Source organism: Salmo salar, chromosome 05, assembly GCF_965601325.2.
Source record: "Salmo salar chromosome 05, fSalSal1, whole genome shotgun sequence".
Lineage (NCBI taxonomy): Eukaryota > Metazoa > Chordata > Actinopteri > Salmoniformes > Salmonidae > Salmo > Salmo salar.
This window is the reverse complement of record NC_138295.1, coordinates 24,739,794-24,766,371: the sequence shown is the minus strand read 5'-3', so window position 1 is coordinate 24,766,371 and position 26,578 is coordinate 24,739,794.

The window sequence follows — 26,578 nt, the reverse complement described above, 5'->3', positions numbered from 1 at the left end:
TAGTTTGTTAACAAGAAATTTGTGGAGTGGTTGAAAAATGAATATTAATGACTCCAACATAAGTGTATGTAAACTTCCGACTTCAACTGTACATTCACTTTGCCTATGTATACTGTAGCTTTGAGAATCCTCTGTAATAGCACTGTGTAAATTAAATGTATAATTGTATTATTATAAATCCCCCTGAAATGACCCCGATAGACCATACCATGCCATTACAAATGTGAACCATTTTGGATTCAATGCATTTCAGATGCACTACCCAGAAATCGCTAAAATTCTAATAGTTCATCTAATTTCAGCTTGTGACAAAACAAGAAAGTATATTGTAGAGAAACATTGAAACATTGTACCATCTAAACCGCTGTGAAATATTTTTTCCATAACCAAAAACATTGTATTTTCAGCTGTTTGAAGCTGTTGTACAAAACCAAAAGTTAAAGACGCAAAAACGAAACTGAAGCACGAGAAGCATAGAAATAGTGCACATAGAACACACTTACCGCTTCTTGGACTTGCTTTCAATAACAAATCTATAACTCACATTTTTATGTGAATTCGGTTGGGTTGCCCAAAAAGTTACATATTGCAGCTTTAATTTTATATTCCCCCCTATGGCTCCTGATTGGCCTCTATATACCCAAACTGGGAGACAACAATCTCCAACCCAACCACCGGGCCTCCGTGGGACTCCTGTAGACAGCCCACTTGTCAGCATTGGAGGCAGGGGGGAAATTCATGTGAAGGGACAAGGTCTGAGAGTGCAGGGGAAAGTAGGCTCTATTGGATTAGGATGTCAGATATGCTGATCCACTGTCCTTGGCCCAGACCACACAGAGCGGTCTAACTCGATTTCTACCTCTGACTCGTCCGTTAGATGCCAGGAGAAGTTATTATTAATGAAACTGAATTTTTAGGAGGGAAAAAGGAAAAGGGAGATAGAAAGATTGGAGAGGGTGCTGTGTTGACTGTCAATAGTCATCAGCGATTGGATTATCTATAACCAATCAGAGTATCAAAGCCAATGACACATTTTAAAAATGCTGCTCTACCCATGTGTGTTCTGGCTCTGGTCCAACCAATCAGTTTTTGAGGCCAGTCAGAACGGTTAGAATGTGTTTGCATTCTAGGAATCATCAGGAAGGTACTCAGATCCAGACTCATTGTGGAGAAGAAACTAGCGTCCGTGGGCGTGGCGTAGCATCTTGCCAAATTGGAAGGAAATGTGTCAGGGCTGTCTGATCATAAACTCATCACCTTCACCCTAGCTATTCTTCTACAGACTCGGGCCAAAAGAAACACTCCATTCAGTTTAGGAGTCTGAAAACAATACACACTGTCCAGCTTACTGAATCCATATTCTACCTACCAGTTACTGAATCTGTGGCTCAATAAAACACTGCCTTGGCCTCCATACTGGATGAAGTTGCTCCTTTGAAAACATGCATGGTGTCTTTCTCCAAAACTTCTCCCTCGTACACTGAAGAGCTACTCTCTCTCAAAGCAACTGGCCATCATCTAGAACAACAATATAAGAAAACTGGGATAACTGCATGCACAGATGTATGAGCAGCATCAGCTTGAATACAAACAGGCCTTACATGCAGCTCAATCATCTTACTACTCCCAACCAATGAGCAACGGCACTGGTAACTCCCGGGAGCTGTTCTTTACTGTGAGCAAGCTCCTCCAACCTATGAACAATTCTGCTACCTCCGTCTCCCCAGAACGGTGCAATCAATTCCTGTGCTTCTACCAAAGCAAAATTGGAAACATCAATAACACCATCCTGTCCTCTCCTGCCCTAGTAGTTGACCAACCAGTCCCACGCTCTCCACCTTCACCACAGTCACTGCAGCTGATGTAACCAAGCTGGTTAGGACAATGAGGCCCACCACTTGCTCACTTTGCCCTATCCTCACCTCCCTTGTCAAGACCTGCTTACCTGCTCTGGAGCCTTTTTTCAAAGAAATTATCAACAAGTCCATCATCACTGGATGTGTCCCTCCTCAGCTCAAACAGTTTTCAGTCACACCAGTACTTCAAAAGCATGGATCTGACCCTGAGAACCTCCATAACCCACATGGCTATTTCCAACCTGCACTTCCCAAGTAACTTCCTCGAACGTGCCGTTTGTAGCTGACTCCAAAACCATCTGGCCACTCACAACCTACTTGAGTCCTTCCAGTCGGGTTTCAGAGGTAGACACAGCAATGCGACTGCCCTGGTAAGGGTCACCAATGACCTCCTCATGAATGCTGACTCTAGGGATGCCAGCATCCTGGGCCTGTCAGAGTTTCATGGACGGGTTCTGGTCCTATCTCACTGATTGCTTCCAGTTTGAAGCCATCGGTCCTGGTAGGTCAGACACAGTTGTGGTCCAACGGGGTTCCCTACATGCTGCCACTGGGAAACATCTTGAGGAAACATGGACTGGGCTTTCACTTTTATGCTGATGACACTCAGCTGTATGTCTCCACAAACACTGACACTGCCAATGCCACTGCACTCCTGGTCAGCTGCTTGCAGGACATCAAAGCGTGGATACAGTTGAGTTTCCAGCAGTTAAACTGTAAAAGACCGAGTTCGTCCTGATTGGCTCTGGCACCATCATTAACAACAACAGCAGCTACAGCCTCAATATTGATGGCATCAAGGTCCTCCCCTCCAGGGAGGTTCGCAACCTGGGTGTGATATTTCACAGTCAGCTCTCAAAAGTATGACCAAAGTCAAATTTTTCCATCTACGGAACATCGCGATCTGTGCTATTACAACCTGCAGCTGAGCATCTCGTCCACGCCTTTATTTCATCCCGTCTGGACTACACCCTTTTTGTTGACGCATCTGCCAAGTGTCTAAACAGGCTACAATATGTCCAGAACTGTGCTGCAAGTGTCCTCACCCACACCTCCCCCACGAGCACATCACTCCAGAGCTGTTTAATCATCACTGGCTACCCATATCCTCACACAAACCCCTGGATCTCACCTACCAAGCTATCCACAACTCTGGACCCAAGTACCGGTCTCACCTCTCATTCTACCCTCCTGCCCCACTCACACCCTTCTCTCCTCCCGGTCCGTCTCCCTTCAGCAGCCCCGCAGCAGACTAAACTATGGGTGACAGGGCTTTCAGTTGCATGGCTCCTCAATCTGCCACTGTGTGTGTGTGTGTGCACTCTAATAACACTGACAACCTCCTCCAGGAGCCTATGACCATGAGGCTAATATCATTACACTGTAAGTATTACTGAACAAGCAAACACTTTCCCTCATTAAACTCTAATTGCAACTTTGCCCTAAACTATCACAGAGAATATTTCAAATGATCCTGACATCATATCGCTACACAATTTACCAAAATAACAAGTTTGCTCAATTCACAAATTTACACAATGTCCCTTTGGCTGACTTGTCAGATCAACAAAATAGAGTTTATCGAGGCCACCTCCTCTTAATTAAACACACACGCAATATTGAACAAACAAAGAAACTGAAATAATGTACACTCTCAGCTAAGAGAATGTTGTCTTAGAGTGCACTCTGCAATATCATCCTACCACCCTATCGCTGTACCAAATGTATTCTCTGTGATTAAAACTGATTCTTGTTTTCAAATTCCACATTAGGCTGAGGAGACAAATACAGGAGCTCAGTCTTGATTATGAAAATCATTTCTCCACATCTCCATATCAGAGGCAGCTTCTCAAAGGCCCAGATTCACTGTGCACCATCAGCCCCGTTATTATTCCTTACAGTGGGAGCACAGTGAGATGAAAAGGAGAAACATTTAAATCAGTAGATTGACACTGGTTGCCTCCCATTGGGGGTGGCAGGTAGCCTAGTGGTTAGAGTGTTGGGCCAGTAACTGAAATGTTGCTAGATAAAATCCCAGAGCTGAAAAGGTACAAATCTGTCGCTCTGCCCCTGAACAAGGCAGTTAACCCACTGTTCCTAGGACGTAATTGTAAATAAGAATTTGTTCTTAACTGACTTGCCTAGTTAAATAAAGGTAAAAAAAAGAAATACCACCCTATCCACAATATAGTGCCCTACTTGTGACCAGGGCCCATAGGGCTCTCCTCAAAAGTAATGGACTATAAAGGGAAATTTGGTTCCATTTGGTACGCAGACACTGTCTTTCCAGGTAATGGTATAAATTAGTGTCTACAAGACTAATCACTCAGGAATTGTATTGCATGTCACAGGTGGAAAAATACGACAAAAGCACTATAGACAGTTCATAGAGACAGCATCAAGCAAATCCCATTCATGATTCTTGATAACTCATTGTTTTTGCTCGGTAATGGCATTATTAGTCAGAAAGAACAATGACGACAATACAACAAAGCAATATAAAACACACATTTTTGTTCATGGTACAGTACATCATAGGAGCAACATGATGCATGCACTATGCCATATCAATATAAACAGTGCAAGCAAGCAGAATAAGCCATTTTCATGGACAGTTATCGCATACTGGAGAGGAGGGAAACCGGTAGAGAAAGAGAGAAATAGAGATTGAGAGAAAAAAGAGAGAAAAAAAATAAATCCCATTCACGTGTGTCCACTTACGTCTCCTGTTGCATCTGTCTCAAGTGTTGATGGGAAGGACCAGCTAATTAGCTAGCCTTTTGATTCACTTCTGCAGTAGTGTACTAGGACCATAACTAGCATTGATTCAACTAGTCGTAAATGGCGGTGGAGCATCAAGAATCCGATTTAGTGAAATCTAACAGATGAGTAAGCGCTGCAGTGATTGTGTGAGTTCCCTTTGATTGTTGAATACCTAATGAAATCATGGGGGACAGGGAATCACTACTGTTCTCAGTCAATGGAACAGCTCAATTGGTGTTAGCAGAACGGAGGGATGATGATATAAAATAATGACAAAAACTGCAACATACTGTATTTCAGTATGTAGTTGATATCTTTTCACATCCCATTGTTGAGTTACAGCTATAATACCAACAAGAAAACTCGAAATCCTTAAAGCATGTTCAGAGGCGAGCCCTTCTTTCTTCAAGCACCAAATGAGCTGATATTTTAGGATTTGTTTTTTAAAAGCAGTATGGCAGAGGTGGTTTTAGTCTTCATTTCTCTACCTGTAACGTTCGTCGTATTGAGTGGACCAAAACGCAGCGGGAACGTGTATACTCATCTTCTTTATTAGAAGGAAAAACACAAACAAAATACTTATACAAAATAAACGACGAAGACAGTCCTGTAAGGCTAAACGCTATACACGGAACAGGAAACAACTACCCACAAACACAGTGACAAAAACCCCTACTTAAATATGACCTCCAATTAGAAGCAACGAAGAACAGCTGCTTCTAATTGAAGGCCAAACCAAAAACCCTGAACATAGAAATAGACACAGACATAGAAATATACTAACATAGAACATTGCCCAAAAAACCCCGAAACACACTAAACAAACACCCCCTGTCACGCCCTGACCAAACTACAATAACAAACAACCCCTTTTTACTGGTCAGGACGTGACAGTACCCCCCCCAAAGGTGCAGACCCTGGATGCACCTCAAACAAAAAACACAAAAATAAACCCCAAAACAAAAATAATCCCAAAGTAAAGGGAGGGAAGGGAGGGTGGCCACCGTCACCGACGGTTCTTGTGCTACACCCCCCCAATCCTCCTACTATGGAGGTGGTTCAGGCTCTGGCTTAGGTCCATAACCTAGCCTGTCCACCCCCCTTGAAAGCTCATGCCTGTATACCCCTACAGAAGTCTCTGGGCTAAGGCGCGTCGCTGGAGACCTAAGGCTGAGGCGCGTCGCTCGAGACCTCAGGCTGGAAGGTGACTCCGGGAGCTCCGGACTGGAGGGCGACTCTGGCTGCGCCGGTTCCGGACTGGAGGGCGACTCTGGCTGCGCCGGTTCCGGACTGGAGGGCGACTCTGGCTGCGCCGGTTCCGGACTGGAGGGCGACTCTGGCTGCGCCGGTTCCGGACTGGAGGGCGACTCTGGCTGCGCCGGTTCCGGACTGGAGGGCGACTCTGGCTGCGCCGGTTCCGGACTGGAGGGCGACTCTGGCTGCGCCGGTTCCGGACTGTGGGCCGTATCTGTCAGTTCCGGACTGTGGGCCGTCTCTGTCGGTTCCGGACTGTGGGCCGTCGCCGGAAGCACTGGACGGGGCACTGTCACCAGAAGCTCTAGACGGGGCACTGTCGCCAGAAGCTCTAGTTGCGGCACTATTGCCGGAAGCTCTAGACGGGGACTGCGCACTAAAGGCCTGGTGCGTGGGGCTGGCTTTGGAGACACCAGACTAGGGACGCGCACCACAGGGCTAGTGTGAGGAGCAGGAGCAGGACGTACTGGACTGGGCTGATGCACTGGAGGCCTGGTGCGTGGTGCTGGCTTTGGAGGCGCCAGACTAGGGACACGCACCTCAAGGCTAGTGCGAGGAGCAGGAACTGGATACACTGGGCCATGAATAAGCACTGGAGGTCTGGAGCGCACAGCCTGCACAACCTGTCCTGGCTGGGTTGTAACAGTAGCCCTGTACGGGCGGAGAGCTGGCACAGGGCGAATTGGGCTGTGCAGAGTACTGATGGCTGCCGTGCGTAGAGCAGGCGCAGGGTAGCCTGGACCCAGGAGACGCACTGGTGGCCAGATGTATTGTGCCGGCGCACTTCTCCCAGGCTGGATGCCCACTCTAGCACGGCACTTACGGGGGGCTGGTATCGCTCGCACCGGACTGTGCGTGCGCATGGGCGAGATCGTGCGCACTTCCGCATAGACCGGCGCTCTCCCCGCCAAACGCTCCCCATAATAAGCACGGGAAGTTGGCTCAGGTCCCAGTCCTGGCCTAGCCAACCTACCCATGTGCCCCCCCAAAAAAATTTTTGGGGGGAGGCTGCCTCTCAGGCTTCCTTGCCAGCTGTGTTCCCGAATAACGTTCTCGGTCTTCTCCAGTCTTCCTCCATGGTCCTTCTCCAGCCAGTATCTCCTCCCAGGTCCATGACTCCTTATACACCTCCTGCTGCTTCCTCCTCCACTGTTTGGTCCTTTGTTGGTGGGTAGTTCTGTAACGTTCGTCGTATTGAGTGGACCAAAACGCAGCGGGAACGTGTATACTCATCTTCTTTATTAGAAGGAAAAACACAAACAAAATACTTATACAAAATAAAAGATGAAGACAGTCCTGTAAGGCTAAACGCTATACACGGAACAGGAAACAACTACCCACAAACACAGTGACAAAAACCCCTACTTAAATATGACCTCCAATTAGAAGCAACGAAGAACAGCTGCTTCTAATTGAAGGCCAAACCAAAAACCTTGAACATAGAAATAGACACAGACATAGAAATATACTAACATAGACCATTGCCCAAAAAACCCCGAAACACACTAAACAAACACCCCCTGCCACGCCCTGACCAAACTACAATAACAAACAACCCCTTTTACTGGTCAGGACGTGACACTACCCCTGTTAGCATGCTTCTAATATGGATTTGTGAATCACCTCAAAGTATCCACAAACTCAGATACGCAGAGAAATACTTGGTTTAAATGTAATCTGTCACCTTATGATAATACCATGCTATTTGTGTATTAATAATGCCATGTGCCTGTATTGATTATGTGTGTTATGATCCCATGTACTGTTGTAATGTGGATGTGATATCCTAGACATGTTAGTGCAGTATATTGAGATGATTTATCAGTCAGAATGGCACCCTCAGGTGAAGAGGTATGCTTAGATAACCTACGCAGAAAAATACACATTTTTTTAAATGCTAAATTCTCACATTTTGAGCCCCATCTAAAATAATTGGTGAATGACACCCCTGATAAAACCAACACCATTAGCAAACAAAACCCCTTTTGGAAGTTGAACATGGGCATGATATCATAGACTAACATCAGTGGATTTTTATCAAATAATGAAAGTACTCTCATGTGTAGAATTTGAACAAGCTTAAAGTACACCCTAAATTGCTGTCAAACTGATACAAACCCTTGCATCCTCACTAGGTCTAAGAATACCGAATCTCTATCCCATATTGGGATGTTAGAGAGGACAAGGAAGGAAGTTAGGAAAGTGCCCCGTGTCAGCCAATTAGTGCTAATCATGTGATTGTAACTATCAAGGCACAAGGTGAGACCCAGATGCAGACACAGGAGGCAGATGGTTGGAATTTTACAATGTTTATTAATCCAAAAAGGGGTAGGCAAGAGAATGGTCGTGTACAGGGAAAAGATCAAAACCAGTTCAGAGTCCAATAGGTACTGAAGGGCAGGCAGATTCAAGGTCAGGGCAGGCAGGATGATCAGGCAGGCAGGAAAGTAGTCCAGAGTCAGGCAGTGGTCAAAACCGGGAAGACTAGCAAAAGAGAATAGAAAAGGAGTACGGGGGAAAAACACACTGGTTGACTTGACTAAACATACAAGACAAACTGGCACAGAGAGACAGGAAACACAGGGATAAATACACTGGGGAAAATAAGCGACACCTGGAGGGGGTGGAGAAAATCACAGGGACAGGTGAAACAGATCAGGGCGTGACAGTAACAATATTTTTGTTTAAACACCTGTAGGTTATCTTGTCCATTAGATCACACTCTTGCATTCACCACCCCAAAATTGACATTTTGTTTATCATCTCTTTAACTTATTGATAGGCAGAGCAAAAGCATGCTTAATTTGGAAGCACTATATTGAATATATGAGTGGAATATTTACCATTTGTCAGGGCTCATCTAAAATTGAGAGACACTTTGAATTATCTATCAGAGGAATATAGATGTTTGGGAGGGATAGAGAGAGAGAGAGAGAGAGAGAGACGCTGTTGGTTAATCAATATGCACGTTCTTCCTGGCAACTAAAGCTAATAAAAATCTGTCAGGATCAGCCAGACTGCTTGGCGCACTGAGTATTTACAGGGGAGATTCTCCCCTGTAAATTCAACATAATATTTGACTGAAAGGTACTCTGCTATATGACATCATTTACTGACTTGCCTAGTTTAAATAAAGGTTGCATTTTTTTTATATACAGAGGGAAAACTTATTGCTGTTGATACTGTATCTATGAGGTAGAAGGTGTGTCACTGTGTATGATGATGTCACATTGCTGAATCTACCTTGAAAACAACATACTTTCTTGGCTCAAGACAAGGTTGCGAACATTGAATTTGGCTGCTATTTTCTTAATGTAACTGAGCAACGTTTCCACACAAGTTTACCCCCTGGTGGATATGCCAAGAATTGACCACTGTCATCAAGCCATAGAACACATTTGTCGTATGACAAGAACAACCCAAGTTACTTCTTTGTGACATCAGAATTTCTATCTAGACATAATTAATAATAAATACACATTCACAAAGTACCCCCTTAAGAGTAAAGGGATCTGATTGCAAAATGTCCCTCTGAGTCCCATTGTTCATTCAGTTCAGATGTCTAGATCACAGCGCTGCATTACATGTTCCAGCACCTCAATTAGAACTTGGCCGCACAGCCCCAGACAGTCAGTCAGTGTGACTGCAAAAAAAATAAGGCGAAGCAAGACATTTTCCCTTTGAGAGGGCTATTATTGAAATTATAGCTCTTAACACTGTGTATTCCCTGTGACATTGCAGAATGTTCTCTCCATTTTGAAAGAGTGAGCTTCCATCCCATATGGTACCCTATTCCCTAAATAATGCCCTACTGTTGACCAGAGCCCATCCTAAGTAGTAGTACACTCTAAAGGGCATAGGGTGCCATTTGGCATGACCATTGAGAGAGAGAGGGAGGGGGAGAGAGCGAGAGATAGGGGGGAGAGAGAGGGAGAGAAAGAGAGAGTGAAAGAGATTGCGAGAAAGAGAAATAGAGAGTGACTGAGAGAGAAAATAGAGAGAAAGAGAGAGAGAGAGAAACTATTACACCCGCCCAAGCCCCATCCTGCGACCTAAGAGGTATGTATCAGATGCTCAACATCCTCTGCTCACACCGACTGTGATGGTCCGGACCTAAACACTAGACACTATGGAACACAAAGCTTTTACTATCTCATCCTGGAATATATAAGGTCTGAGGTCATCTGCCTAAAAAGCAGGAACCCAGACTTCATCAAAGAAATTGGAAATACAGACATTGTCATCCTACAAGAAACATGGTATAACAGAGACGGACCCACTGGTTGCCCTCTAGGTTACAGAGAGCTGGTAGTCCCATCCACCAAACTACCAGGTGTGAAACATGGAAGAGACTCAGGGGTCATGCTAATTTGGTATAGAGCAGACCTAACCAACTCTATTAAATTAGTCAACATTTTACATCTGGCTAGAAATTAATAAGGAAATAATCTAAACAGACACAAATGGCCTCATGTGTGCCACCTATATTCCCCAATATAACCCCCTAGAAACAACTACAACAACATAACCAACAAAAACAGGTCACAACTCCTGCATCTCTGTGGGATGCTGGGTATGTATATAATCAGTGGTAGGCTTCGAGGGGACTCTTACAGTGAGGGAAAAAAGTATTTGATCCCCTGCTGATTGTATACGTTTGCCCACTGACAAAGAAATGAGCAGTCTATAATTTTAATGGTAGGTTTATTTCAACAGTGAGAGACAGAATAACAACAACAAAAAATCCAGAAAAACACGTCAAAAATTTTATAAATTGATTTCCATTTTAATGAGGGAAATAAGTATTTGACCCCCTCTCAATCAGAAAGATTTCTGGCTCCCAGGTGTCTTTTATATAGGTAACGAGCTGAGATTAGGAGCACACTCTTAAAGAGAGTGCTCCTAATCTCAGTTTGTTACCTGTATAAAAGACACCTGTCCACAGAAGCAATCAATCAATCAGATTCCAAGCTCTCCACCATGGCCAAGACCAAAGAGCTCTCCAAGGATGTCAGGGACAAGATTGTAGACCTACACAAGGCTGGAATGGGCTACAAGACCATCGCCAAGCAGCTTGGTGAGAAGGTGACAACAGTTGGTGTGATTATTCGCAAATGGAAGAAACACAAAAGAACTGTCAATCTCCCTTGGCCTGGGGCTCCATGCAAGATCTCACCTTGTGGAGTTGCAATGATCATGAGAACAGTGAGGAATCAGCCCAGAACTACACGGGAGGATCTTGTCAATGATCTCAAGGCTGCTGGGACCATAGTCACCAAGAAAACAATTGGTAACACACTATGCCGTGAAGGACTGAAATCCTGCAGCGCCCGCAAGGTCCCCCTGCTCAAGAAAGCACATATACATGCCCGTCTGAAGTTTGCCAATGAACATCTGAATGATTCAGAGGACAACTGGGTGAAAGTGTTGTGGTCAGATGAGGCCAAAATGGAGCTCTTTGGCATCAACTCAACTCGCCGTGTTTGGAGGAGGAGGAATGCTGCCTATGACCCCAAGAACACCATCCCCACCGTCAAACATGGAGGTGGAAACATTATGCTTTGGGGGTGTTTTTCTGCTAAGGGGACAGGACAACTTCACTGCATCAAAGGGACGATGGACGGGGCCATGTACCGTCAAATCTCGGGTGAGCACCTAAAATTATAGACTGATCATTTCTTTGTCAGTGGGCAAACGTACAAAATCAGCAGGGGATCAAATACTTTTTTCCCTTACTGTATGGTAGATATACCTACAGTATAGCTCATCTCTTGGCCGTAGTACTGTAGACTACTTTATCACTGACCTTAACCCAGAGTCTCTTAGAGCGTTCACAGTCAGTCCACTGACACACCTATCATATCACAACAAAATCACACTCTACTTGAACAGAGCTATGCTCAATCATGAGGCATCAAATCCAAAGGAACTGAACACAAATTATATAGATGGAAGGAAAATAGTGTGGAAATCTACCAAAAAACAATTAGGCAATAACAAATTCAATCCCTTCCAGACAATTTCCTGGACAAAAGGTTTCACTGTAATAGTGAAGGTGTAAACTTGGCAGTAGAACACCTCAACAGTATATTTGACCTCTCAGCTTCCCTATCAAATTTAAACATTTCAAGCAGACAACCTAAGAAAATGAACAACAATGACAAATGGTTTGAGTAAGAATGCAAAAACCTAAGAAAGAAATTGAGAAACCTATCCAACCAAAAACATAGAGACCCAGAGAACCTGAACCTACGCCTTCACTATGGTGAATCCCTAAAACAATACAGAAATACAGTACGGAAAAAGAAGGAACAGCACGTCAGAAATCAGCCTAATGTAATTGAAGAATCCATAGAATCTAACCACTTATGTAAAAATTGGAAAACTCTAAACAAACAACAAAACAAGTAATCTATCCAATAGTTATCTATCCAAAATAGAGATGTATGGATAAACCACTTCTCCAATCTTTTTGACTCTATAACAAAGAACAAACAGCAAAAACATATACATGATCAAATATAAATCTTAGAATCAACTGTTAAAGATTACCAGAACACACCAAAAAATTTGACACCAATAACTACCGGGGATATACGTTAACAGCAACTTTGGGAAAATCCTCTTCATTATCATTATCAGCAGACTCGATCATTTCCTCAGTGAAAACAATGTACTGAGCAAATGTCAAATTGGCTTTTTACCAAATTACCATACGACAGACCACGTATTCACCCTGCACACCCTAATTGACAAACAAACCAAAACAAAGGAAAAGTCTTCTCATGCTTTGTTGATTTCAAAAAAGTTTTTGACTTAATTTGGCATGAGGGTCTGCTATACAAATTAATGGAAAGTGGTATTGGGGGAAAAACATACAACATTATAAAATCCACGAACACAAACAACACGTGTGGTTAAAATTGGTAAAAAACACACATTTCTTTCCACAGGGCCGGGGGTGAGACAGGGATGCAGCTTAAGCCACACCCTCTTCAACATATATATCAACGAATTGGTGAGGCCACTAGAATAATCTGCAGCACCCGGCCTCACCCTACTAGAATCTGAAGTCAAATATCTACTGTTTGCTGATGATATGGTGCTTCTGTCTCCAACCAAGGAGGGCCTACAGCAGTGCCTAGATCTTCTGCACATATTCTGTCAGACCTTGGCCCTGACAGTAAATCTCAGTAAGACAAAAATAATGGTGTTCCAAAAAGGGTCCAGTTGCCAGGACAACAAATACAAATTCTACCTAGACACCGTTGCTCTAGCGCACACAATAAAACAATACATACCTCGCCATAAACAACAGAGCCACAGGTAACTTCCAATAAGCTGTTAACGATCTGAGAGACAAGGCAAGAAGGGCCTTCTATGCCATCAAAAGGAACATAAAATTTGACATACCAATTAGGATCTTGCTAAGGATGGTTGTGAGATCTGGGGTCCGCTCGACAACCAAGAATTCACAAAATGGGACAAAAACCAAATTGAGACTGCATGCAGAATTCTGCAAAAATATCCTCCATGTACACTGTAAAACACCAAATAATGCATGCAGAGCAGAATTAGGCCAATACCCGCTAATTATCAAAATCCAAAAAGAGCCGTTAAATTCTACAACAATCAAAAAGGAAGCGATTCCCACAACTTCCATAACAAAGTCATCACCTACAGAGAAATGAACCTGGAGAAGAGCCCCCTAAGCAAGCTGGTCCTGGGGCTCTGTTCATAAACACAAACAGACCCCACAGAGCCCCAGGACAGCAACACAATTAGACACAACCAAATCATGAGAAAACAAAAATATAATTACTTGACACATTGTAAAGAATTTACAAAAAAACAGAGCAAACTAGAATGCTATTTGGCCCTAAACAGAGAGTACACAGTGGCAGAATACCTGACCACTGTGACTGACCCAGAATTAAGGAAACCTTTGACTACTCAGTGAGCATAGCCTTGCTATTGAGAAAGGCTGCTGGAGGCAGACCTGGCTGGCAATAGAAGACAGGCTATGTGCACTACCCACAAAATGAGGTGGAAACTGAGCTGCACTTCCTAACCTCCTGCCAAATGTAGAGACACATATTGCCCTCAGATTACACAGACCCACAAAGAATTTGAAAACAAATGCAATTTTGATAAACTCTGATATTTATTGGGTGAAATACCACAGTATACAATATTTGTGACCTGTTGTCACAAGAAAAGGGCAATCAGTGAAGAACAAAAACCATTGTAAATACAACCTATTTATTTTCCCTTTTGTACTTTAACTATTTGCACATCATTACAACACTGTACAGTCGTGGCCAAAAGTTTTGAGAATGACACAAATATTAATTTTCACAAAGTCTGCTGCCTCAGTTTGTATGATGGCAATTTGCATATACTCCAGAATGTTATGAAGAGTGATCAGATGAATTGCAATTAATTGCAAAGTCCCTCTTGCTAATGAACTGAATCCCCCAAAAACATTTCCACTGCATTTCAGCCCTGCCACAAAAGGACCAGCTGACATCATGTCAGTGATTCTCTCGTTAACACAGGTGTGAGTGTTGACGAGGACAAGGCTGGAGATCACTCTGTCATGCTGATTGAGTTCGAATAACAGACTGGATGCTTCAAAAGGAGAGTGGTGTTGGAATCATTGTTCTTCCTCTGTCAAACATGGTTACTTTTGGCCACGACTGTATATAGACATAATGACATTTGAAATGTCTTTATTCTTTTGGAACTTTTGTGAGTGTAATGTTTACTGTTAATTTTTTATTGTTTATTTCACTTTAGTTTATTATCTATTTCACTTGCTTTGGCAATGTAAACATCTGTTTCCCATGACAACAAAACCCCTTATATTGAATTGAAATTGAATTGAGAGACAGCGACAGAGAGAAAGAGAGAGAGAGAGAGAGATGGAGGGGGTTAGCAGTGACCTGAGGGTTCCATACTTCATTAGAGAGGAGTGATGTTACATTTTGCTGACAGATTCAAATGGAAGTGAAACTTTCTCATGAAAAACACAGCCATGGAGTAATTAGTGTATTTAGAGGATATAATGGCATCCATATGCAAATAAGTATGAAAATAAATGTAAAGTAATTGTAGAAATCCCAATTTAGAGTTCGCTGAATAGTAATAACACATGCCTAGATAACCAAGACCAGCAGAAACACTGGGGGCATAGCAACAGCATTGCATATTCAATCCCGCAGCATCATGTCACAAACATACAGTACGTGTGAGCAATAATTGACCATCAATTACAGACATGCAGTATGTTTACTACAAACAGTCCTGTGTCTATTATCCCCACCAGTAACGGATGGAGTGTGTCGTTCCATTCCCTCCAACAGACTCACTAGAGCAGGAACATCAGCTCTCAGTACATTAACGCACGGAAGTCGGGAGAAAGTCTCCCAGGAATTCAGTGGAGAGGAAGAGGGAACATGCGGGAACGTCTGTGTTAAACGAACACAACTGTCCCGCAGCATGGGCATATAAATGGTTCTCCTTCCCTCAGCAGAAGCGTCCAGACACATTGTCTGCCTCCGCTGCATTGCCGCTGCAGACGGAAAGGGGGACTTAGAACCCACAATCCATCACCCCGAATTCTGGACATCTGGTGCAGACACCGCGGAGCGAAACCCGGGCAAGGGGGGAGGACATTTCAATGTGGAGTGCACCACCATCTCCGACTTCAACGTCAACCAGCGTCTGTCTCATCTACCTCAATTCTGCATCCCAAACAGCACCCTATTCCCTATTTAGTGCACTACTTCTGACCATGGCTTATAGGGCTCTGGTCAAAAGTAGGTCATAGGGAAGAGGGTGCCATTGGAGATACAGCCCTAGAGTCACTGAGCAATTGACTCATTAACTCAGTGCAGAGTGGCGACAGTCTGCCCATGCATTATTCAGAGCTTGGGGGGGGGGGGGGGGGCACCGGGTGTGTCACACAGGTGGGAAGCGGTCTCAGGGGGCCTCAGGGGTTTGGCGGCCAGGATGGGCAAGGGACAGGGTGGTCTGTTCGCAAAGACAGCGTGCAGATGTTGGTCAATTTTAGGGCATCCAGGCATTCACTGCAGGACGGGCCCATGTGTTAAGCCCATGGGAGTTAGGCTCTCCTGTGCCCTTGTAGAGTTGGGGTGTGTCTCAATAATTTTAGAGGCTTCCTATCTTTGTCTACTTTCCCTATTCTGCAGAGAGATGTCCAATTTACGCTATTGAGACACACCCTTACTGGAGATCAGAAGCAATATTTTTATTTTTTATATCACCTTTATTTAACCAGGTAGGCCAGTTGAGAACAAGTTCTCATTTACAACTGCGACCTGGCCAAGATAAAGCAAAGCAGTGCCACACAAACAACAACACAGAGTTACACATAGAATAAGCAAACGTACAGTCAATAACACAATAGAAAAAAAATGATATACAGTGTGTGCAAATGAGGTAAGATTAGGGAGGTAAGGCAATAAATAGGCCGTAGTGGCGAAGTAATTACAATTTAGCAATTAAACACCGGAGTGATAGATGTGCAGAAGATGAATGTGCAAGTAGAGATACTGGGGTGCAAAGGAGCTGCTCTGACAGCTGATGCTTAAAGTTAGCGAGGGAGATATGAGTCTTCAGCTTCAGTGATTTTTGCAATTCGTTCCAGTCATTGGCAGCAGAGAACTGAAAGGATAGGAGGCCAAACGAGGAGTTGGCTTTGGGGGTGACCAGTGAGATATACCTTCTGGAGCGCGTGCTACAGGTGGGTGCTGCTATGGTGACCAGTGAGCTGAAATAAGGCGGGGCTTTACCTAGCAAAGACTTATGGATGACCTGGAGCCCATGGGTTTGGCGAGGAGTATGAAGCGAGGGCCAGCCAAATAGAGCATACAGGTCGCGTGGTGGGTAGTATATGGGGCTTTGGTGACAAAACGGATGGCACTGTGATAGACTGCATCCAATATGCTGAGTAGAGTGTTGGAGGCTATTTTGTAAATGACATCACCAAAGTCAAGGATTGGTAGGATAGTCAGTTTTACCAGGGTATGTTTGGCAGCATGAGTAAAGGATGCTTTGTTGCGAAATAAGAAGCCAATTCTAGATTTAATTTTGGATTGGAGATGCTTAATGTGAGTCTGGAAGGAGAGTTTACAGTCTAACCAGACACCTAGGTATCTGTAGTTGTCCACATATTCTCAGTCAGAACCATCCAGAGTAGTGATGCTGGACGGGCGGTTAGGTGCGGGCAGCGATCGGTTGAAGAGCATGCATTTTGTTTTTACTTGCATTTAAGAGCAGTTGGAGGCCAAGGAAGGAGAGTTGTATGACATTGTATTAACTAACCTCCAGACGGGCTTCAATGTCCAAAGAAGGGCCAGAAGTATACAGAATGGTGTCGTGTGCATTGAGGTGGATCAGAGAATCACCAGCAGCAAGAGCGACGTCATTGATGTATACAGAGAAAAGAGTCAGCCCGAGAATTGAACTCTGTGGCACCCCCATAGAAACTTCCAGAGGTCTGGACAACAGGCCCTCCGATTTGACACACTGAACTCTATCAGAGAAGTAGTTGGTGAACCAGGCGAGGCAGTCATTTGAGAAACCAAGGCTGTTAAGTCTGCCGATAAGAATGTGGTGATTGACAGAGTCGAAAGCCTTGGCCAGGTCGATGAATACGGCTGCACAGTATTGTCTTTTATCGATGGCGGTTATGATATTTTTTACGACCTTGAGTGTGGCTGAGGTGCACCCATGACCAGCTCGGAAACCAGATTGCATAGCGGAGAAGGTACGGTGGGATTCGAAATGGTTGGTGATCTGTTTGTTAACTTGGCTTTCGAAGACCTTAGAAAGGTAGGGTAGGATAGATATAGGTCTGTAACAGTTTGGGTCTAGAGTGTCTCCCCCTTTGAAGAGGGGCATGACCGCGGCAGCTTTCCAATCTTTGGGGATCTCAGACGATATGAAAGAGATGTTGAACAGACTGGTAATAGGGATTGCAACAATCGCGGGCGGATAATGTTTAGAAAGAGAGGGTCCAGATTGTCTAGCCCAGCTGATTTGTAGGGCTCTAGATTTTGCAACTCTTTCAGAACATCAGCTATCTGGATTTGGGTGAAGGAGAAATGGTTGAGGCTTGGGCAAGTTGCTGTGGGGGGTGCATTGCTGTTGACCGGTGTAGGGGTAGCCAGGTGGAAAGCATGGCCAGCCATAGAAAAATGCTTATTGAAATTCTCTATTATCGTGGATTTATCGTGGTGACAGTGTTTCCTAGCCTCAGTGCAGTGGGCAGCTGCGAGGAGGTGCTCTTATTCTCCATGGACTTTACTGTGTCCCAGAACATTTTGGAGTTTATGATACAGGATGCAAATTTCTGTTTGAAAAAGCTAGCCTTTGCTTTCCATCTGCCTATGTATATTGGTTCCTACTTCCCTGAAAAGTTGCAAATCGCAGGGGCTATTCGATGCTAATGCAGTACGCCACAGGATGATTTTGTGCTGGTCAAGGGCAGTCAGGTCTGGAATGAACCAAGGGCTATATCTGTTCCTGGTTTAGAATTTTTTGAATGGGGCCTGCTTATTTAAGATGTTGAGGAAAGCACTTTTAAAGAATAACCAGGCATCCTCTACTGACGGAATGCGATCAATATCCTTCCAGGATATCTGGACCAGGTCGATTAGAAAGGCCTGCTCGCTGAAGTGTTTTAGGGAGCGTTTGACAGTGATGAGGGGTGGTCATTTGACCGCAGACCCATTACGGACGCAGGCAATGAGGCAGTGATCACTGAGATCCTGGTTGAAGACAGCAGAGGTGTATTTAAAGGGCAGGTTGGTCAGGATGATATCTATGAGGGTGCCCCGTGTTTACGGATTTGGGGTTTTACCTGGTAGGTTCATTGATAATTTGTGTGAGATTGAGGGCATCTAGCTTAGATTGTAGGACGGCCTGGGTGTTAAGCATGTCTCAGTTTAGGTCACCTAACAGCAGTGGTGGGACCAAGTCATTGTTTTACAAGTCACAAGTAAGTCTCATGTCTTAGCACTCAAGTCACAAGTCAAGTCCCAAGTCAAGACAGGCAAGTCCGAGTCAAGTCTCAAGTTAAGACCGTCAAGTATCAAGTCAAGTCTCAAGTCTTTGACTTTGAGTTTCTAGTCCACCAAATGTAATACCATTTCATATTTTTAACAAGAGTAATAGTTAGTATATTACATTTACGCAAATCATGAATGCTTTCAAAAATATCTATATATTTATTACTTTCCAAATAAACATAATATTTCCATGGAAATACATGGGTAGCCATGAGAAATACAACCCCCCCCACACCCAATAGTGATCGACAATTGAGGATCGCTATGGGGCGCAATCGGGCGATGTAGGCTTGTACACAATCGCTCAACCTTGTTTTAGGAACATCAGGCAGGATTTAGACCATCAACTGCCTAGCCAGTTGTAGCTCAATCTTGGGTGCAATGATCACTTTCCAGCTTGACTGACTGAGTGGAGGCTCATTGATTTAACGTTACGCTAACCTACATGATACACTAGTAAAGTAATAAAATATATAGCTATCGGCTATATTAGCCACGACTTACCGTTCTCTGTGCAGCTTCAAATGTTGAACAAAGTTGGAAATTGTTGAGCCTCCAGCTGTAATTTTTTTCCCGCATGTTTTGCAAGTTGCAATCCGTTTTTTGTTGATACAGCGTCGTCTTTATATCTGAAAATAATAATTTGGGGTATCATCTTTCCAAGGGCTCCATATGAATTCACCCGTCAACATTCCTCTGCCCTGCCATGCACAACTTTTTCTCAGCTGGCACAATTTGATTGGCTGCTGTCTGATTCAAACTGTAATACGTTAAATGAAGAGTTGATGCGCTGCACTCTTTTTTTAGTAGCATCATTTTTGAAAAACATTTTTTACCCCTATTTTCTCCCCAATTTTGTGGTATCCAATTGGTAGTAGTTACAGTCTTGTCTTATCGCTGCAACTCCCATACAGACTCGGGAGAGGTGAAGGTTGAGAGCCATGCGTCCTCCGAAACACAACCCAACCAAGCCGCACAGCTTCTTGACACAATGCCCATCCAACCCAGAAGCCAGCTGCACCAATGTGTCAGATGAAACACTGTACACCTGGCGACTGTGTCAGCGTGCACTGCGCCCGGCCCACCACAGGAGTCGCTAGTGCGCGATGAGACAAGGATTTCCCTGCTGGCCAAACCCTCCCTAACCCGGCTGGGCCAATTGTGCGCCGCCCCATGGGCCTCCCGGTCGCGGCCAGCTTCGACAGAGCCTGGACTCAAACCCAGAATCTCTAGTGGCACAGCTAGCACTGCGATGCAGTGCCTTAGACCACTGCACCACCCGGGAGGCCAATAGAATCATTTTTAATATTTGGCCTTGGGGAGGGTATCAAGTCATGTCGAGTCATAAGGCTCAAGTCCAAGTCAAGTCACGAGTCATTGGTGTTAAAGTCACAGTCAAGTTGCAAGTCATCATCTTTGTGACTCGAGTCTGACTCGAGTCCAAGTCATGTGACTCGAGTTCACACCTTTGCCTAACAGTACGAGCTCTGAAGATAGATGGGGGCAATCAATTCACATATGGTGTCCAGAGCACAGCTGGGGGCAGAAGGTGGTCTATAACAAGCGGCAACGGTAAGAGACTTGTTTCTGGAAAGGTGGATTTTTAGAAGTAGAAGCTCGAAATGTTTGGGCACAGACCTGGATAGTAAGACTGCAGAGTTCTGTCAATCTCTGCAGTAGATTGCAACTCCGCCCCCTTTGGCAGTTCTGTCTTGTCGGAAAATGTTATAATTAGGGATGGAAATTTCTGGATTTTTGGTGGCCTTCCTTAACTAGGATTCAGACACGGCTAGGACATCCGGGTTGGCAGAGTGTGCTAAAGCAGTGAATAAAACAAATTTAGGGAGGAGGCTTCTAATGTTAACATGCATGAAACCAAGGCTTTTACGGTTATAGAAGATGGTTGGACATATTGAATTTGTTCCAAAACAACACTGGAATTGTGACGCAAGTGACAATTTAATTTGGGATAGACAGCTTTAACAATCAATACATTGATTTTTTACATTTATTTGGTTTGGTTTGGGCCTACATTTTAATTGCCATTGGAAATTTGTACCGTGTGACTAACCTGCCTTTATAGCAGTGATAAATATGTCACGATATACAGTATAGGGAACATGACATCACCATAGAGCAGGCATGGGAATTCAGTGTTGATTCTCCAATACTATACTGCGTTCCAAATGGCACCCTATTCTCTATTTTTGACCAGGGTCCATGGGGCACAATGTGGGGAATAGGGTGTAATTTGGGACGTGACCTTTGGTAGGCTACATTGTAAAAATTATACAAGTCTCTTGTTGGGTGCAAGAGCAGGGGAGACAATTAAAAGCAGCCTGCATGTTTTACCACACTTTTAGTGTTTTAGTAACACTTGCTAGACCCATAATGCTAATCAGGGGGCCTTTGTGGCTGTGGCCAATAACACAACACAGCAATCTCCAGTGGTGGAAAAAGTACCAAATTGTCATACTTGAGTAAAAGTAGAGAAACCTTAATAGAAAGTTACTCAAGTAAAAGTAAAAGCCACCCAGTAAAATACTACTTGACTAAAAGTCTAAAAGTATTTGGTTGTAAATATACTTAAGTATCAAAAGAAAATGTATTTGCTCAAATATACTTAAGTATCAAAAGGAAAAGTATATATCATGTCAAATTCCTTCAAATAAGCAAAGCAGGCGGCACCATTTTCTTGTTTAAAAAATGTATGGATAGCCAGGGGCGCACTCCAACACACAGACATCATTTACAAAATATACATATGTGTTTAGTGAGTCCGCTAGATCAGAGGCAGAAGGAATGACCATGTGTTTTCTTGATAGGTGCAGGAATTGGATCATTTTCCTGTCCTTCTAAGCATTCAAAATGTAACAAGTACTTTTGGGTGTCAGGTAAAATGCATGGAGTAAAAAGTACATTATTTTCATTAGGAATGTAGTGAAGTAAAAGTAAAAGTTTTCATGAATATAAATAGTAAAGTAAAGACACCTCAGTCTACTTAAGTAGTACTTTAAAGTATTTTTACTTAAGTACATTACACCAGTGGCAATCTCCAACTCAGTGTGTGTGTGTGTGTGTGTGCATGTACACTCTATGTTGTTTGTGTGTGCGTGCCTGTGTTTGTGTGTCTGCATGCACTTGTGTTTGTACTCATGTGTCAAAAAAACAATATACTGTATATAGATAATTTTCACAGAACCAGCATACAGCAATTACATCTCAGTAAGTACAACTGTCAGACATCTACGTATTAGTCCATGGTCTAACACTGTAAATCCACTAACAGTAAGGATTACACATCTGTCATCATTACTAGAATTTTCTTTTTTTGTATTTCAAGATGTCTGTTATCAAGAGTACCACATACTAGCAGCCACACAGCTCCAGATGGGTTCTTCCTGCTCATAATACCTCTTGGATTAGGAAGGGAATCATGGGTTTTAAACAATTATATATAAATACGCTAGATGACTGACAGGGGACGCTGTTTTGAAGCCACTGCGCCTCCATCTTGGCACTCTCCCACTATTTAATCAAAATATTTTGGAAGCTATAGATGGGTTGGTTGTTTAGCAACAAAACCGACGCGTGTGCAACTATGGGCAAAACAGACAGGGATTGTTGACCACTTCCAAACTAGATTTCATCTCCAATGTTTATTGAAAACATAAATAAATGTGCACAATGAACACTTGTTGCCTCTCAAAAACATAATTACAGCTGTTGGTTAGCTAGGAAATGTTTTGCCATATTAGCATAGTCATAACATTAGTTAAAACACCTCAAAACATGACATGGTATCAAGAGCAAGATAAAACTAGCTGAAACGAGCCACCTACGATTCCCTACATGTCAGCTTCTTGCCATTGTTGCTAGCTATCTGGCCATCCAGAGTCACAACAACACATGTACTTCTGCCCAATTAAAGAGTGCACATCGTTTTACGTGACGTTGTCAGCTAACCTATCTATAGCAATGCATTTATTAATGTCTACATTTGTTTTTGCCACATTTATCTATTATAAGCATACTTTTAAATTATATTATGTGAGCTCAAATAAAAATGAAAAACATTTTCCTCCCACTCCTCTTTCTATTCTGGTTAGAGCCAGTTTGTGCAGTTCTGTGAAGGGAGTAGTACACAGTGTTGTATGAGATCTTCAGTTTCTTGGCCCGTTCTCGCATGAAATAGCCATAATTTCTCAGAACAAGAATAGACTGACGAGTTTCAGAAGAAAGTTCTTTGTTTCTGGCCATTTTGAGCCTGTAATCGAATCCACAAATGCTGATGCTCCAGATACTCAACTAGTCTAAAGAAGGCCAGTTTTATTGCTTCTTTAATCAGCACAACAGTTTTAATCTGTGCTAACATAATTGCAAAAGGGTTTTCTAATGATCAATTAGCCTTTTTAAATGATAAACTTGGATTAGCTAACGTGCCATTGGAACACAGGAGTGATGGTTGCTGATAATGGGCCTCTGTACGCTTATAGTATGTAGATATTCCATACAAAATCTGCCGTTTCCAGCTACAATAGTCATTTACAACATTAACAATGTTTACACTGTATTTCTGATCAATTTGATGTTATTTTAATGGACAAAAAAATAGCTTTTCTTTCAAAAACAAGGACATTTCTAAGTGACCCCAAACGTTTGAACAATAGTGTATAGCATCAGCAATAGAGGGTTAATATACAGTATATCATTGGTTTAAAACTTGAGAGAAGGGTGTTGCAGGATGCTACTGCTGCTGCCTCAACCCCTGGACAGCCTACCACCGCTCTGCCCAGCAGATAACGCCACCATGCGATGGCCGCTGCCTGCTCCATCCTCTTCCAACACCCTAGCTTTGGCATTTTGTTTTATTGAATAAGTTCCCAAGGAGGAACAACAGCAGTGCTCATCGATGGGAGCCAAAACCAGCAGCTCTTTCCAAACAAGGCGGCTTACATTTTAGTCGTTTCCAAACGAGAGCAACTTACAGTAGTGAGTGCATTCATTTTCATACTGGTGCCCCGTGGGAATCAAACCGACAACCCTGGCACTGCAAGTGCCATGCTCTACCAACTGAGCTATATGGGAACTTACAGATAGAAGCATAGAGAGACAGAAATCTCACCTCCTTTTCTCTCTGGTTGACATCTCATCTTTCGTCTAAATCGCAGCCTTGATGTGTGCAGGCTGGCTCCACTCGGCTCAGAGAGGTTTTATTGGCCTCTAATAGGTATGTCATTTGAAAAGTGACAAATCGGACAGTTAGCATTGGAGGGGGGGCTCTGCTCTTTAATAGAGACGTTGGTCGTCGGTTTCCGTTTTCCCTCTAATGAAGGAAGGTAAGAAAGTGATGGTGGAGCTGGCGTCTTTTTTTAAATATATACCCGGTTTGTGGAGACTTTACACGAGCCGCCGAGTCAAAACATCTTTGTTCTGCCATGAAGGGATTCTGTGGGATTCGGGCGACATGGTGTTCTTGGGGAACCAAGACCCGTCTTCCTGGGGATAAAGTCTCTCCTCTTTTCCACCCCCTTTCCTTCCATCCCTAGATACTCCTCATGGTCTACATGTATTACACTGATAGTGCATGGAAATGCCTCTGCCTGACATTTGACTCTAAAACTACCAACGTCTAAACATGTTGACAGAATCTATGAAAGCTATGAAAATAATGAGAAGAGTTTCAGTTCTGCCTTAAAGACCTTTCAAAGATGGTGAAATGGAATGAAATAGAGGATAGAAGACTAGCTTATTTTCAGCGTTATGAATCACGTATGATGATAAAAGATTTAAGTCCTAAAAATCTACAGCTTGAGATGATTCTGCTCCTCGTAGAGAGCTTAGGATCACCATAACTCACGGTGGCAGAGCCCCGTGTTATGACAGTGGTGAAATATCCATCAATTGGTTTTACAACCCCTTTTTGTCACCAGGGAGCAACATTTGCATATAAAATATAGATGTTTCATCATGTTCTTCATGCATTCTATTTAATCTACTTATCACTATATATTGTTTAAGTAACTAGAATCACTCCACTCATACTTACACTGACCAAAAATCAACCGTTCCACAATGTTTTGTTGACAACAGTAGCACAGTAGAGTACATCTGCAATGCAAGGGGCTCCATTGTGTGTCCTCTATTTCACATGTCACACCTCTCCCTTCACTCTTGCTCTGAGCATCTGTCAGGGAAGGTATACAACAAGGAACAGACCATGTGCCAGGACAGGGGGATCTGGGGGGTGGGAATGATGGACAGATTAGTTAGGGGGATCTGGGGGGTGATGAACAGATTAGTCAGGGGGATCTGGGGGGTGATGGACAGATTAGTCAGGGGAAATGGAGGGGGATGGACATATTAGTCAAAGAGATCTGGGGGGGGATGGACACGTTAGTCAGGGGATCTGGGGGGTGAAAAAAATGGACAGATTAGTCAGGGGGATATGGGGGGTGGGAAAGATGGACAGATTAGTCTTCAAACCTCCCCTCCCCTTCCAACAGTGACCTCTCCCTTGACAAACGGAAGCCTGGTGATGCGACGAGGAATGCTATGGAAAAAAATGCATTGAAAGTACATTGAAAAAGCTATGTAATTAGCCTTCTTATCGTAACCCCTGGTTATCCTTGGCAGAAAGATCCTTTGAGGGGAAAAAACGAACAAGCATCCCATCCCTGACACTTCCTTCTTTCTGTCATCCTCCTCCGTCCTCCTGCCCTGTCGAGTTATGACCCAGTAAGTCAGCCCCAGTGGCCTCTGCAAAGGAACAATAAATACCTTAATACCTTAATAGTGGGCCTTGTCAAAGAGGTGGGGCTTTATAAGAGACTGAAAGATAGCTAGAGGGAGGGAGTTCCCGAGCAACCCTGGAGAAGGCCCTGTCGCCGAAGCTCTGGATCTACGACCTGGGGATGACAAGGTGGCCCGCTGGGTTGGTGGGGGAGAAGAAGGTCTGAGAGGTAGGGGGGGGGGGGGGGGCAAGGTGGTGAAGGGCTTTGTAGGTCAGAAGGAAGATCTTGTAATCAATGCGTTGGGTGACAGAGAGCCAGTGGAGTTCATGGAGGACAGGGGCGATGTGGCTGCCAGGTCTTGCACACACACACACACACACACACACACACACACACACACACACACACACACACACACACACACACACAAGAACGCCAAGGTAACCGCCCTGTAGCACTCACTTCTGTAGCCATTAAGTGTTTTGAAAGGCAGGTCATGGCTCACATCAACACCATGGACCCACTCCAATTCGCATACCACCCTAACAGATCCACAGAGGATGCAATCTCAATCGCACTACATACTGCCCTTTCCCACCTGGACAAAAGGAACACCTATGTGAGAATGCTGTTCATTGACTAAAGCTCAGCATTCAACACCATAGTGCCCACAAAGCTCATCACTAAGCTAAGGACCCTGGGACTGAACACCTCCCTCTGCAACTGGATAGTGGAGTTCCTGACGGGCCGCCCCCTGGTGGTAAGGGTAGGCAACAACACATCTACCACGCTGATCCTCAACACCGGTTCCCCTCTGGGGTGCGTGCTCAGTCCCCTCCTGTACTCCCTGTTCACCCACAACTGCGAAGCCAAG